We start from the raw sequence: 16,877 nt of genomic DNA on the forward strand, positions 1-16,877 counted from the left end.
AAGATAATCAGATCTCAGACTAAAACTGAAAAAATGCAGAATAAAGCAAACCCTATGCATGTTTTTGTGCAGTGACCAGCACAAATGAGTACAGATTTATAAGAAAACATCGTAACACTTTACAATGCAGGAAACATATTAATGTTTGTTAATGTATATTTACTAACATAAACAAACAATGAACTCTGCTAGAACAGCATTTATTATTTACAGTTCAGCATTTACTAATATCAAATGCTGTGCTTGTTACCATTAGGCTGATTTATACTTCTGTGTCGAGCGATCGCCGTGACCCATGGCGCACGCCTTGCGCATAGCTATGCATTTATATGTCTGTGTGCTGTTTGTGTTGCTCTGCAATAACACTTCAGAAATGCTAGCTGGCAGTAGGTTATGCTATGTTCCTCTGTATCTGAGTTTCTTCGCGGGTGTTTTGTTTTTTTTATGAACGCTACCTTAACGTACAATAAAGGATTCGGATTTATACCTTCCAATACCTTCTGATCAAAGTTTATCCTTCTCTCATCATTCTGTTTCTCATTATTTTTATTAAAGATGATTATTGAATAATGAATGAAAGTTAACACCTTTCTTAATGTAAGAATGTTCAGTGCACTTGCCTGTCTCTTTGTAACTATTTTCAGGAGCCACCAAACTAGGTCAGAGGTCACAGAGATCTCGAGTGAAACTGAAAGGCTGAGGACTGGAAGCAACTGTTTCTACTGTTATTTCTATTACTTCTACTGTTATTTTGAGTTAATACTATCTAAAATATTTAAAGTTATTTAGCTATTTTTACAGTTAATTTTTTAAGTGGTTCTCTTTTTTATTCAAGATAGACTTTGTGTAGTAAGGATATAACTGCCTAAATGTAGATTATACAGGTTTTTACACAGTTTTGATTTAAAAAAAAAGGCTGAAAGTACACTCAGCCTTGGGTAAAAAAACAGATTGTACTTTAAGTGTGTGTGTTCTATTTGATTGTGTATCCATTTCACAGGTCTGAAATACGCACACACCCAGGTGGAAATTTTCCTAGTCTATCTGTGTTTCAACCAATGGGGTTAGAACACCTATATGTATGAAGCAGTTAATAGCCCCTTTCACACAGTGATAGCCGGTAAATATCTGGAAAATTTCCGGAACGACTTTACCGGTATATTCAAAAAAGCGCTGTTCACACAGGCGAGGACGTTACGGAAATTTTCCGGAAAAGAGCATTCACACATCAATTCCAAAATACCGGTAAATTCTGACATCTTTCACCACAAATGAGCTTTAAACGGCTGCGCTTGTATTTGTAAACATTTGACTAAATTACAAACTCTGTGGATGATCAATATTGTGAACAACTTTCGCCGGATCACTTTCTCATGTCGAGATGTTCATAATATGTGCGTGTGCAGGCGCTCACAGGCTGTTCCACAGGCACACGCAAAGCTTGAAGGTAAACAAACAACGGCTTATCATAAGCATCTCATCGATGTTTATTTACACAGTTGACATAAAGAAGAACATATAAACGTGTTCTGACTAACTTCTAGCAGCTGAATGTGTCTGGAAAAATATTCAAAGGTTTTTATTCTCACAAACCGCGCGGACGTAAATGCGTCTGACTGTTGTGATTGGCTAAAGCAGACATCTCACGTCAGCACGTTCTAGACGTGCACGCGCTTATTACGGTAATCTTCCTTCTGCATTCACACAGCGCAGCATTCCGGCAAATTGCCGGTAATGTTACAACTTCTCTTTTCGGAAAATAGCCAGAACGAATTTACCGGTATTTTCAAAAAGGACCTGTTCACACATACAGACCTTTCCGGAAAATTGCCGGCAATTTTCCGGAAAGGTCTGTATGTGTGAAAGGGGCTCTAGACATTATGTGAGTATAATTGTTATTGATTTGTGATTGTAAGCAGAGCGACCTAGGAACTCATTGCAAGTGTTGAAGCTGGCTTCTGCTGATAAAACTGCAAACTATCTTCAGTAAACTTTATTTATTTATTTGAATCTCTGACTCCGGCTCTTCTTAATTTGACAGCCTGGTCATTCTTTGGGTTGAAACTGTAAATTACCCCTATAACAAGTAGCTAAAACTCGCTCACTTAGAGGCGAGGAACAGGTGGACGTGCAACAACTTTAATCATAAGGTAAACATAAAACATTTGGAGCTCCTTCACAGGACTTTTGTACACTTGTAAACACTTGCTCCATCGGACTCGCAGCTCTCAGCACCACCCACACTCGGCACAGCTACCAAGCAGACCAATCACAGAGCTTGCGCTACGCATCATTGTAACGTGTAGTTACATTTTTTGAGAGGTGCACGTCAACGTTAGCCATAGCGAGGGTCATGCAACCGCGCTAAGGCTGTGCCAGACCATAAGCGTGCACTTGACTGAAGTATAAATCAGTCTTTAGTTATTCCACAGCTGTCGAAAATACTGATTGGTCAGACTCATCATTCCAAGGTGTGCTTTTTCCCAGATAACAACTGCTAAATCACCTTGCCCATTCACATCCAAATAGCCGACATACATTAACATTTATATGTATGTGCTAGTCTGTCATGCCACTATTTTTGACTGCTATTGACTGTTTGATGCCATCTTATGTATGAATAATATGCTTTTTTTCAGCCGGTTTAGTTTCTGCCAGCTTTGAGTTTAAACTGTTTGGCGCCATCTTGTGTTTAAATGATCTACATAAGCACCATTATACACATAACCTGCGTTAATTTAAAGAGTTAATGAACTAATACAACTACATCTTATGTTTTGTGGGAAGTAGCCTAGTATTACCTGTGATAAAGTACATACATGATGGTTGGATTTTGCAAAACAAAGCTATCTGCCTGTACATTATTCTGTGATAACAACCTCATGGAGGGCTTCTGTATGCTTGCTGGGCTTCATTCTGTAAAAACAACTGTCCTGGATGTAATTTCTCTCTAACTTAGTCAACATGAACAACTATATTTACATTAGGGTAACAAACATGAATAAATACTTTAACAAATGTATTGTTCATTGTTTGGCCATGTTAGTAAATATATTAACTATGTGTCCCATATTGTAAAGTGTAACTGAAAACACTAAGCATGCTTTAAAATTAATACTTTTAATGGGATCAATAAAATGCATTTAGATTAAATTATCCAGTACCAAAGCCGAAACTGGAACTATTAAATAACTATAAAAATAAATTAGTAAAACTATAAACTATAAAAAATTTCAGATCCTGGTGCAAAAATTAGCACTTGAATATAAAAAAAAATATTCAATATAAAAAATATTAACCAAATTAAATTGTAATAAACTAAATAGTGAATATGGGTAAATTTAGTTGATTTAAGTTAATTTCTTTTCATTCTTTGTAGGTTGCATTTAATTTTTGGACATTATTTAAACACTATTTTCTTATCCAAATATGTCAAGCAACCATACTGTTATGTTGATAATTATAACTGTTAATATTGGTAATATTATATAATTATTATATAATTTATAAATCATGCACTAATTAAATATTTTTTTTAAAATCATAGTTTTCAAAATGGCTGTGTTGTGTCTCTAAAGAGCTAAAAAAAAAAAAAAAAACATGACTCCGAATGAAGCAGAGGCATCCGGAACAAGCCGGCGGCTTTATATCCACACACATTCCGAGCTACATATTGGAGTTGGCAAGCAGAGAATCGTCTAGTCACAGTCTTTTCCATGCTTTATTCAGCACAATTAGATTGCGTCACCGTGACCGTCTAGGACACAGAGCATGTGCTACTATTGCTATGTTTCCTGATCAATGAAAAATATTATTTCAAGAACTTTGGCCAGAGAGCATGCGTGGGTTTGGCGCAGATGGGGGGTCTGGGTCAGGCTGTATTGTGCTATGCCCGGCATGCAATCCTGTTAGCCATCATGTAAACCCACTGACACCTAATCCCATAATGAGATGCTCCCGTTTCATTCACTTACAAGGTCACCGACTTTACTCCAGTGCTGTGGAGTGTCGCATATGGTGAGTCAAAAGTTTACTGCAAGACGGCTGTGAGAACGGTCTGATAACTTAAGCTCTAAGTATGCTACATAGTGTGGGTTAAATTTTTGTGGAAGATTTTCATGCAAATTCTGTGAGCAAAGCCAGTTCTAGTGCTTTCAGATAAAGAATCATTTGACACAAAGTATATAGAGCTGTAGGTCACTGATAAGTTACGCAAAAACTGGTTTAAAATTAGAATTAAATATAATACATTTTAATTTCACATCATGAATAGAATAGAACTGATTTAATCGGACAATCATGTCATCAAGACAATCATTCTGCGATAATGACAGCTGTTTGAGTAGCTTCTCAATGAGCTCCAGTTAAGTGTACTAAATTCTGCACAGGAATATACTATATACTACAACTCCAGACTCACTTCAAATAAATATTTCTGTGAAATGATTCTGTAGTCAAAGGATAATTACTTAAACTTAATCAATGAAAGCAGTTAAATCCTCTGTTCATAATTCAATGCTATGGAAATTTCCTGGGGTTCTCCTTCATGTGTGTTTGGCGCTTCCACACAAGCTATTTATACATTATTGCTAATATTGTATTTGTGGTTACAAAAGTATACCTATACAATATATAATATATACACTATAATATATACCTTCCATATTATAGTGAAATATAACTTTATGCTTACAGATGCTCATTTGATTTCCTTTGTAACTTTAATTTTGCAAAAAGTTTAAATATTTGTAATTAATTATTTTTAAAAAATACAAAAAAAGTATCTATACACATTAAAGACATGTTTGAAAGATATTTTATATATTACAAAAAAACAAGAGTAGATAAAATCCAATATATATATATATATATATATATATATATATATATATATATATATATATATATATATATATATATATATATATATGTAGGGTCCAGCCAGTTGGTCCAATGACGGTATCCACTGGTGGATGAAGGTTCAACTGCATGTTCTGTCTTTCCAGTGTACAATGTTGATCTATATTAAACTTAGCTCATATCTGACTCCAATTTTAGTATGAGATGGTTTAGAATATTAATATGTTTATCCTCGTTTTATCTGACTCCAATTATAAAACATTGAGAAGATTATTTTGTTTCCTTTCACATTATTTTAGATTATGATTGAATATTCTTTTGATTTGTTATTATACCTTATTCTCATTTACTCAGATTCCTATAGCATCTCGAGTCTTGCACCGGCCGGGTATACAATCTCTTAATACAAGCTTGTCAGTCTTGGTCATTAAACAGAGGCGATTAACCACTCTCCTAGAAAGGCAGAACACTACTTACTCAATTTAGGAGATTTTTTATGTGGTCCCCATAGATCTGTTATCTACTAATTCAAGACAAAGTATTTTAATAATAATCGCGCAAGATTATACTATTGTAGATGAAGGCCTAAATATCCACATTTAAAGTAGTTTCAACAATATTTTGTTGTTCTAAATAGTTGGCCTTTTACAGTCCAAGTATACATGAATAAATGCCAATTTGTTAGTCGGATCTCTACCAACATTGTATAGCGTGCCACGCTGCTCCGTCTAACATGTTTTAGTCCGTTACTAACCTGTACAGTGGCTTGTAGTGCTATGGACAACAACATTTATCAGTGATAATAACACGCGGTTTGAATAATTCAAAACATAATTTATTAGTCAGGTAAATGTATTATGCCAAATTCAATCAGTCAATTCATAAACGATCAATACAAAACATCAAATTATCAAAGATAAATCCAAGATTAAAAGATGCATTCCTGACTTTTTACATAACGTGTAAATTTTACATAACATGGAGCCTAGGCTCCATGTTATGGGCTGATCTGGGTAGGCAGAATCGCGCTGAGTCTTTCTTAAACCTTACCTTAAATAATCCAAGAATTCCCTCAAGGAAGGTGGTGTGTGTGTATAACAAAAGGAAAAAGTCACACCCTTCACAGTGGTTCAAAAGATGCCTAAAGTTATATATTTATTGTGTTGATTATGTCTGTTTCTAAGAGAATGAGACCATTGTACCAATCGCACTGAGACATTTCAAATGATATCAAACATGATAGTTAAAGTCAGTTTGGTTAATCTAGAACGTTCAAACATTGAAATGACCATATGCGTGAGTTGGGGGGATGAAGCTGAGTTTCAGCATACTCAGATGCAAATGCAGCAGGAACTGGTTTTTCCCGCATTCCCCCTTGCTGGGTTGTGAAGTTACCAGTCTCTGTTTTCAGCTCATGTTTTGAATTGTCAAAGACATCAAAAATATTTGTAATATTTCAATTCTTACAGATATATTATATATATATATATATATATATATATATATATATATATATATATATATATATATATATATATATATATATATATATACATAAATAAACCATTTAGCATTCATAGTTTTCTGTCATGAACACTCTCAGGATTTAGTATGATAATAAATATGCATACGGCAATGTTGATGTATAAAGTCTTATCAGTATGGATCTGCTCAGCTGCTGCTACTTTGATTATTATGGCCAGGCAAGTATCGAGACCTGCTTCTGCCAGTATATACACAGACATGTCATCTGAGAATATAACACCCCACACATAGCAGATATAAACACAGGTGGAGCTGGGGTGGAAGAGGGTCTCGGAAAACACGCTGCAGCTTAACAGCGTAAAATGACGTGGAGAATTTAAAGTGATGAGAACCAAGCTCATTGGCTGCTAAGGGGACAGCAACCAATCTCCTGCTCCATGTAATTAATGACGCAGGAGCAGATTTGATAACCCAATCAGCCTGCCTGTGCATAGAGTTTCATGGCAGAAATTTCCCGTATTTGTTAAATAATCAGAAAGACGATAATTCATAATGTTTTAAAATTAAAATCATAGCTACCCAAGTCATACATTGTTTATAATACTTCTACAAAAAGTTTATTGTTTCTTGTATGCTAAATCAGCACATTAGGTTGATTTCTGCAAGATTTCTGCCACTGAAACTGGCGTAATGATGATGAAAATAAAGCTCTACCATCACAAAATAAATCATAATTTAAAACTGTAACATAATTATTTAAACTGTTGGTTTCTGAACAATCATATTATACTTATTTTTTTACGGGCACAGCCATTTGAATCTTTTTGGCTCAAGACTTCCAGTCTCATTCAGTTCCATTGATTTTTAGACGTTCAAAACAGTACATTGTACTTCTTGATGTTGCAAACTGATATTTTCTAATTACATAATTCTTTTTTGTCTGTACGGTCATGCAATTACTGGTTTATAGAGCAAGTAGTTTGACAGTTTTCAGTGATTTATTATTACTAGTCCTAGGCAACTGAATTTGAAAGGTCTAAAACAAATCTCAAGAACAAGAGCACTTTCACATTAAAGAAGAAGTTCAGAGTAATGAAACCGAAAGCTTGCATTGTAGCAATAAATTACAACTCAAAATGTATTTTAAAAATAAACAGAAAACAAAACTGTAATAATATTTAGTGCTATTTTTTACTGAATATTACTAAAAGGGTTCTACCAAAAACAAATGTATAAATACGTTATAAATCATAAAAAAATCACACCTGATACCTATTATCAAAATCATACCTATTATACCTATTTTTTTTTAATGGTAGTGTATATATATATATATATGTATATATATGTATGTATATATATATATGTATGTATATATATATATATATATGTATGTATATATATATATATATATATATATATATATATATATATATATATATATATATATATATATATATATATATATATATATATATATATATATATAAAGAAATAGTACTACAATAAAAATAAATGTTTAAAGAAATTCCTGAAATGTTACTTCAAGAAAGGTTTCCAAATGTAGATCATTCAAAGACATTCCATTGCATTACTAACAGTAAATATAAAATAGACACTACAAACAGTAGCAATGCTTAAAATATATTGTTTACTTCAATATAACTTAACACAAGCCATCTTCTGCAGCTGCCGGTTTTAAATTAAATCTAAATATATAGATGTTGTGGCAGATTTGAGATTATCACTTGTTGGGTGGCGGCACTGAAGGAAACCAACAAGTCCTTTTCCTGTAATTATCCACTAGTACATTACTCCACAGGGCTAACAAAAGTCTCCAATAACAGCAAACGGAAGCAATTAATTCACAGTTGGCTCAGTAACCCATGCAAAATTGTTTCTACTGCAGTGGAGCATAAAGCAATTATGCAACATACATTGTTCAGTCTAATTTTCACTCTTATTTGACATGGGGGGGTTGGGGACATGCTGGTGAATGGGCGTCTTAAAATGGGGAGTGAGGCGGAGTGATATTCTTGGAGAATTAAACTGGCAGACCTCTGAAACAATAGTAGAGTGTGAATGTGGGCTTCTTGCATTATGATTTGATTGATGAGGGGAGGCTAAAAGGTTATAATGTCAGCTATGCTTGTTCATCCATCTGCTAGAATCCCTGCGAAGACAGAACTGCCTGAACACTCAAAGCAGCTGGCCAGCAAAACCAAATGTGAACCAAAATACCATTCAACAAAGACCAATTACCTAACATCACACACATTAAAGAGCGCTTCGACATTAGCTTCAAGCATGCATGCTCAAAATGTAAAAGAACATATTATGAAAATTGAACTTTTCCCATGTTTTCTGTGCATAAACTCTAAATCAGGCGATGCAGTGGCGCAATAGGTAGTGCTGTCGCCTCACAGTAAAAAGGTGGCTGGGTGGCTGGTTCGAGCCTCGGCTCAGTTGGCGTTTCTGTGTGGAGTTTGCATGTTCTCCCTGCGTTTGCGTGGATTTCCTCCGGGTGCTCCGGTTTCCCCCACAGTCCAAAGACATGCGGTACAGGAGAATTGGGTAGGCTAAACTGTCCGTAGTGTATGAGTGTGTGTGAATGTGTGGGTGTGGATGTTTCCCAGAGATGGGTTGCAGCTAAAAGGGCATCCGCTGCGTTGGCGGTTCATTCCATTGTGGTGACCCCGGATTAATAAAGGGACTAAGCCAACAAGAAATTGAATGAATGAATAAACTTTGAATCAACAAACCCAGAAAACATGAAAATAAATCCTTCCTTTGGTTTCTACGTGATCTAGAATCCTCTTTCACATTTATGATCCTCCAATCTGCATGTTTCCACCCACAGCACCATTGCAGCAGTCACAATTTTTGGTCATTTACTGTAGCAGTTTAAGATTTACAATGGCTGTGCCATACAAAACATTATGATGCATGTATGTGGATGCACCAACAAACATAAGAATGTATCAAGATCTAAGCGTATTGTGGTTGAAATTAATTTGAAATAAAATGTGCTAAAAATATTGTTCAAATAAATATTTTTGGAAAACATACAACTGCTTCATACACGAGGGTCAGTTCAACACAGTTTCTAAAAGACAGGTCAAAACCAGTGCTTTGTGCTTTAAGATTCTCTTTTTTTGTTTTTGTTTCTGGAGTGTCAAAACAGCTTATATTTAGATTTTTATTCTTATTGTTATTTCCCTCTTCTGAAAAGAAGCAGCAGAAAAAAATAGGAGAAGCTGCGTCAATCTTTTCCTTAATTAATAAATGACCTGTGCCTCAGAAGATGATGCCAACACGCAATGAACTCGTGGTGGTGTTTGAAGGCATAAGACGTGGAGCACTGACGCTCTTGACAGTTCTGGAGGTCATTAATAATGTGATAACACCAATACAGAAATGGTTATGGTGTTTTAGAATGACCAAAACAACATTTCAGATGTTTAACTATGTGCTCAGCCTGCTGTTTTGTCCGTTCATACAATTTTTTTTGCGTCACATGATCTCTTACAACAAAATCACATGACTTTAATGCACATACTGGAATATGTTCGCTAAAAGTGTTTCCATTGTAGTCTTTGTGCATCTATTCCTTTTGGATGAAAAGTTTACCCTACTCAGTATGCGCATACAGTTTTTTAATATGTATTTTCATAATTTATGCGCATCTTGGCGCTTTCATCAACCATTTTTTATGCATAGCCAAAATGCACATAAAAATAGGTGGATGGCAATATAGCTAATTATGCAGCCAAAAACGAAAACCTTTTTTCTTTGTATTTTAACAAAAGTTTTCCTTTAACATGACAACATTTTCAAAATAATCCATGTTTACATAACAACAACATAGGTAAGTAAATTACATTTCTGAGGTCTCCTTGTTAGAAAACAGTACTTGTAAGGAAGTGATGGCATGTAGTTCGGCGCCTCGGTGCTGGTGTGTATGTAGAATTCGCCATGTGTGCAAGATGCGTTACCGCTGTTGGTTGTAATGAGGTAGATCAACACTTTGCTAATGAAGCATTAGCTAACACATACTGTCATTGCTGTGTGTTTGCATACACATCTCCCTAAACGTGTACCCTGCACATGACATCATCGTTTTCAAAGATTCCCATTTTCCCATGTTTACACAGATTAAACAACGGCTGCTTTTTAACTTTGGCTTTGAAATCTGTTTTCATATTTATGCGTTTTTCAGTAACAGAAACGCTACTGTCATGTAAATAAAACAGGTAAAACACTTACAAAGCTTTTGCCAGTAAATAAAGTGTAAATGGCCCCTAAGTCCCCTATAAACGGTTTACCAATGGGTGTCTTTTTCCGGTCAGCATGACCCAGAAACCTTTTGGTGCGAGCGTTCACACCCAACGTGCAATTCACCACAGTCTTTGTCAATTAACAGCACAGAAGACGCCTCCGTTCTCACCTTTAGTGCGAGGGAGCTGCGAGTTCTCACCGAGCACACAGCTGCTTTACAATTCAAGGTCTAACGCTGCTAGTCTAAGATAACTACCGATCTACACCTCGGCTGACTTGAAAATGCTTTTGCCTTCACACTTGATGGGTTTGATGCTATTTCTGAAAGAGGTTTAAAACAGCTTCTTTTTGAAGCCTCATGCAGAATTTATTGCTTTGGCTTAACATCTTTGAGCAGAGCCTATTCTCATGTGAATAACGCAGGACAATGGGCCATCCCAAGATCTCAACACAATCGCCTGCTACGATGCAAATTGCTCAGCAACTGATTTGACACCTCCAGAACTGGAGACGGCTTTCTTCAACATGAATACACAAATCATGATGGCAGAAGCCTAACATTTCAATGCAAAATGAGTTGTGGTTTTGTGCCATGTTAATTATGTTGGAAAAGACAAGGAAATAACAATAGAAAATCTTAAGTATTTGCTTTTGAATGCAGTGTTTTTCCCCATTGCAGGCTATATTTTAAATCATTGTAAATAGGGCTGAACAATATATCGTTTGAGCATTGATAATCACAATAGTCACATTAAAGGATTAGGTTATTAAATAAAGCTTTAAAGAACCAAGATAATATTAAAATATTTTTTTTAATTCCAGCACCCATGCTATTTTATGTTTGATTGTTAAATTTCTACTTGAATATTGTTTTCCAGAAAACCATAAAGCACTGTTGTTTAACTTTATTTTTCCTCTACCATGTTTATATGTGCTTGCGATTTATTTTATTTTCGAATGCACTACATAGAAAAAAAACTTAAACATCTAAATGAATGAAATATTTCTAAATAGAGCTATCAGATCATCTAGTGAAATTATGTTCATATCGCAATATATATTGCATCAAACCAAAATGTTGCAATGTCAGATTTATCAAATAACTTGCAGCCCTAGTTGTAACATTATTTTTACCACGTTTGTACTCACTAGTCTTGATATAGATGCTGTAAAAATAATAAGAAAATCTGTTGACACATGTAGTTTTACCATATTACTATACTTTTTACAAAATTACCTCACACTAAAGACAGACAATTGCCAGATACGCCAGTTTACCTGATCTATTATAATGCTCCAGTTAGGAACTATTTATAAATCATCAGATTGTTGTAATGGAAGAACAATACAAAATATTTGTTTAAAGTTTTTTTACAGCAGTTTCCACATACAGACAACAACACTATTAAAATGACCCCCATTCACACAGATCAGCAAAAATTACTAAACATTAAGGAATAACTAATTGGGAGTGTTTTAACTGATACGGATAACATTTTATAATTGGAAACTGATAAACAATACCCGCTTGTTAAGTGTGACATCACGCAAAGCAGCTTCTGGGTCCAAGCGCTCTATCTTACTGTATGGGGAGACTCAACAAATGGTAATAATAAACGTTTATAAAGTGCTGTAATACTTTCAAAAATACAATTCGCAATTTATATATCAATGCCTACTTTCTGAAGGCCAGAAAGTGATTTTTTTTATTGTTAAAATATTGGCGTCTGTGATGAAGCAAGTCCGAAACTGTTGTGTAGACCATGATTTTTTACAAAACTCATTTTAATATGCGACTAAAATGTGGTCATAAATGAATATTTTTTCCATTTAAATGAGTAGCGGCTTGGACCCAGACACAGTACTCCATACATCAAGACTTAACAAGTGGATTTAGGTTACTGAGCCTCATAATAAAAGCACAAAGAAGAAATACAGTAGACAAAACAGTTTTTAATTTTAAAACCTGAAATCCACCAAAACAAGATAATGTCAAGAAAAAAAGCCAAATACTTACAAAATGGTATTTTTGTAGTTAGGGCTTGGGCGATGAAATCGTTATCAAAATTTTTTTGACCGAACATCATTGACAATATCAATTAAAAAAAGATTTGTTATATAGATTTGATATGAAGCGCTATAGTTTTATTAAATGTGGCTACTGAGCACACACCTTGAAAGCAGTACCAATAAGGCATGTGGATCTGTTCGTCAAAATATTTGACTGCGTGTCACTGCATCCCAAACTACTAAAAGTAATAAAAAATGACATAACTAATGCAATAGTGTGCAATAGTGGAAATTGCTTTAGTTATATAGTTTTTTATTATTTTTAGTCATTTGGGATGCATTGACATGCAGTCAACTTTTGACGATCATAAATTATCATATGGTCACTTGTCAAATAAACCGGGAAACCCGTCCTGGCACAGTTCGAGTAGTCTAGTGTGAGTGCATCCATATTAATACTGTTTTCAAAAACATGGACTGCGAGACCATGAGAAACTTTGCTTAATTATCGAAGCACCAAATATCACAATGTTGTGTAAATAATCGGCCAGTTTTCCATTCCAAGTTAAAAACGCCAAATCATAAACATTTTTCCTCTTTTACAAATTATGTTTGCTGGTTATCAAACTACTTATTTAAAATGTGCTAAATCAACACAACTGGAGTATTTTGGGGGGGAGGGGCATTACATGAAGTTATTGTGCATTTTTTTTTACATTTTACAGTGCAAGTTGTTCTAAACTTAACAGCCACACTTAAATGTTTGCACACACATTTAAAATGCCACTGCTTGTTAAACAGGTCAGGGAATCGATTGTTCATAGAGGTTTAATACCCTGTAAACAAACGCAAAGGGAAATCTCTGGAGTCAACCGGCTAACATATCTCCCAGTAGAAAGGGTTCATAGACAGACCAAAGCAGGGGGTCAGTGTGTACTCAAGGAAGTATCTGTTTGTCCACCAGAGCAGTCGCAACAGAACAACAAGGCCCAGCAGACGTTTTAAATGCTGGTGGGGGCAGGGCGGTGTGAACGCAGCTCAATCACAGCTCAGTATGGAGCGCACAAAGGCCCAGTGAGAGTGAAAGTGAGCCGTAGCCATAGAACACAGAGCTGCTTTTCAGGTCTCCGGAGGCCAAGCGGCACAGACTTCAATCCACAGGTAACACCCACTCTCTGGTTACCTGTTCCCATGGAGTGGTGCTGACGTGATGAGGCGCGGAATAGCAGAGGGACGCATTTATCAAGCTAAACAAAGGCCAAAAACCCAGACAGACACTGAATGGATGGGCTCTCTCTTCAGAGAAATGTAAGGAGGTAATGATGTTATGGGTAGGGTTACTCTACAAATAGGTTTCAATTGGGTCTACATTAAGGTCTCCGTTTTAGGGCACTCTGGGATGCTCTTTATTCCTCTGTTCTTTAATTTTTGTGGGGAAAAATATTAGTTTTGAGCACTGAATAATATCCGTTTACAGCTATAGTAACAGAAAAAAAACATTTTAATGTAATGTAATAGAAGTCAAGGTTTTAGATAAGCTCATGGCAGAGAGTCTAAAATCTTTTGCAGCTTTTAATGGCCAAGGACCCTACAAAAAGGTGTATGACTGCAACCAATCACAGTCCATGCTATTTAAGGACATCCTTAAGGATGTGAAAATGTTGCACTGATGTCGTTTAGTCTATAAAACAAGCAACACATGCTTTTGAAAAGTTCAAACAGAGGTATGTGGGACAACTAACTAGTTGCCAAAAAAACACTTCGTCTGCACTGATAGCCTCATGGGGAGTGTGCCAAGATGTTGGTCAACTGCACTTCGGGCATCCCAAATTTGAATTCTGACTCACTTTCCCAATCCCAATCCTATCCCTCTCTCTTTTCAGTTTCACTGTTTGTTCAATCACAATAAATTCTGGCAGTCCAATCACAATAAAAAGAGAGACATAAGCACCTTTTTCTGTATTGTTTTTAATATATATTACAGTCATTTTTATTAAATATTACATTCCATTTTTAATATATTAAAATTAAGTTCAAAATTAACAATTAACAACTTTTTGTAAATTAACCAGTGCATTTGAAACAACAATTTTATTTATATTAATGTATTTATTCAGTCAGTATGACTACAATTAGAGCAAGTAGGCATAACCAAAACATGGATGCATTAAATTAATTAATATGGTTTCTGACCATGTGACACTGAAGTCTGGAGTAATGGTTCATTAAAGTTTTGCTATACAATGAAAATAAATAATATAGATTTGAAACTGTATTAGAACTGCTAAAATTATATTACCACTTTACAATTTTTACAACAAAAACTCAATATTCTTTGTGCTTGGTCAACCACCCAAAAATACATCTAAGCTGGGACCAAAGAATGTAAATCCTGCATTAGTCCACCTTCAGTGCCTTCAGCTTAGACCATGTGATTTTGAACCAAACTTCTAAATGAATTCAAATATATCCTCAAAATCCCCCAAAATAAAATTACATCTCCAAAAGAAAAATCACAGTAAAACTTATTTCAATACAAAAACACAACCAGACTTACCCTCTTATGAGATACTACACTACTTGTCAGACTAGTCCTGCTAACAGCCATTAAACTTATAACTTTGAGATGGAAGGATTCAAAACCATCTTTCACTAACATATGGATTAAAAAATTGGCATCTCATATGCCTTTGGAAACAATTGTGATTTGTTTGAAAGAGCAGCAGGCGAGGCAGTGGCGTAGTAGGTAGTGCTGTCGCCTCACAGCAAAAAGGTCGCTGGGTCGCTGGTTCGAACCTCAGGTCAGTTGGCGTTTCTGTGTGGAGTTTGCATGTTCTCCCTGCTTTCGCGTGGGTTTCCTCCGGGTGCTCTGGTTTCCCCCACAGTCCAAAGACATGCGGTAAAGGTGAATTGGGTAGGCTAAAATGTTCGTAGTGTATAAGTGTGTGTGTGTGAATGTGTGTGTGGATGTTTCCCAGAGATGGGTTGCGGCTGGAAGAGCCTCCACTGCGTAAAAACTTGCTGGATAAGTTGGCGGTTCATTCCACTGTGGCGACCCCGGATTAATAAAGGGACTAAGCCGACAAGAAAATGAATGAATGAATGAACGAGCAGCAAGATTTGTACGTCAAATACTGGAGCAGCTTCATTTCTCACTTGGGTATAGCAGGACACAATGCTTAGAACCTGACTTTTTGATGTGTTCTTTTTGAATTTTATTCATGGTTTTTTGGCACTATGGGTTGGAGGTTTGGGGCATGGCAGTTTGTGTGGGGATAAAAGATCTTTAGATTATTTTGTACTTTGTTGTACTTTGTGTTTAACTTGGAAAACCTTGGTCAACTTGGTCAAAAACACACCCAGCCAAAACATTTAGCATGCATACTTCACATGCACCATATTGTTTTAGGAAGATCAACAATAGCAGTCGACCATGCCAAAAAGACAGACCTTATATTGAGTACATAATGACCTATTCTTGACAGATCACTGACTCAATTCATCTCACAAGGGGGCCAATGAAATGACCACTGACTGCCCGGCTGCCACAATGACTAAGAGCTGATTGTTTGAAGGAATCTCAAGATACACTGCTACACAAAAACTGAAACTTTAGCATTTATAAGAAAAACGAAGAGCAATACTTTGTATTCTGTTATGCTTACAAAGTCCTTGGAATTCTAGATTGGTACATAAGTCAAATAATTCCAACAGTGGGCGCATTGTGACGTGATTATTGCAGCACGCGGCTTTGAGCTCTCAGCCAAGAGACCCTTTGTTTCCCAGAAAACAAATTCCATGAATAAGGAGCACAACATATGACACTTGGGTTCTCAGCCATGCATAAAGCAATTCATGAAACCGAAAGAGAAAATAGGACAAAAAAAAACAATGCACTCGTATAAATATGAGAAAAACTAATTCATAAATACTTTCAAAACACTACAAAAAATCCCTAAAAGTAATTAAGTTCTAACAGCATGCATCAACAACAGTCCCTGTGCGTTCCCAGCTTCACCATGAGGAACAATGAGTCCACTGCCTCCTCCTGAGAGAAAGTCTGCTCAGCTTATTTTATCCATCCTCTATCTCTTCTTCCCACTGTTCTCAGAATTAATGGGCCCTCCACAGCCTGCATCGAAACAGAGATCTGCTAATGGACGCCTAGTCTATTTACAAAACCAACACTTCAAAAGTCTTCTGGTCCCTATGGGAAGAATCTGCAAGATTATCCATCAAGCCAT

The 16,877-nt window shown here is 35.7% G+C and overlaps 1 protein-coding gene across 9 annotated transcripts in view; it reads right to left on the reverse strand.

Annotated features, from left to right (window-relative positions):
• clstn1 (calsyntenin 1) overlaps positions 1 to 16,877 on the reverse strand; it is an 87,492-nt gene that overhangs the window by 65,805 nt on the left and 4,810 nt on the right. The window lies entirely within an intron of this gene.

Source organism: Danio rerio, chromosome 23 (genome assembly GCF_049306965.1).
Source record: "Danio rerio strain Tuebingen ecotype United States chromosome 23, GRCz12tu, whole genome shotgun sequence".
Lineage (NCBI taxonomy): Eukaryota > Metazoa > Chordata > Actinopteri > Cypriniformes > Danionidae > Danio > Danio rerio.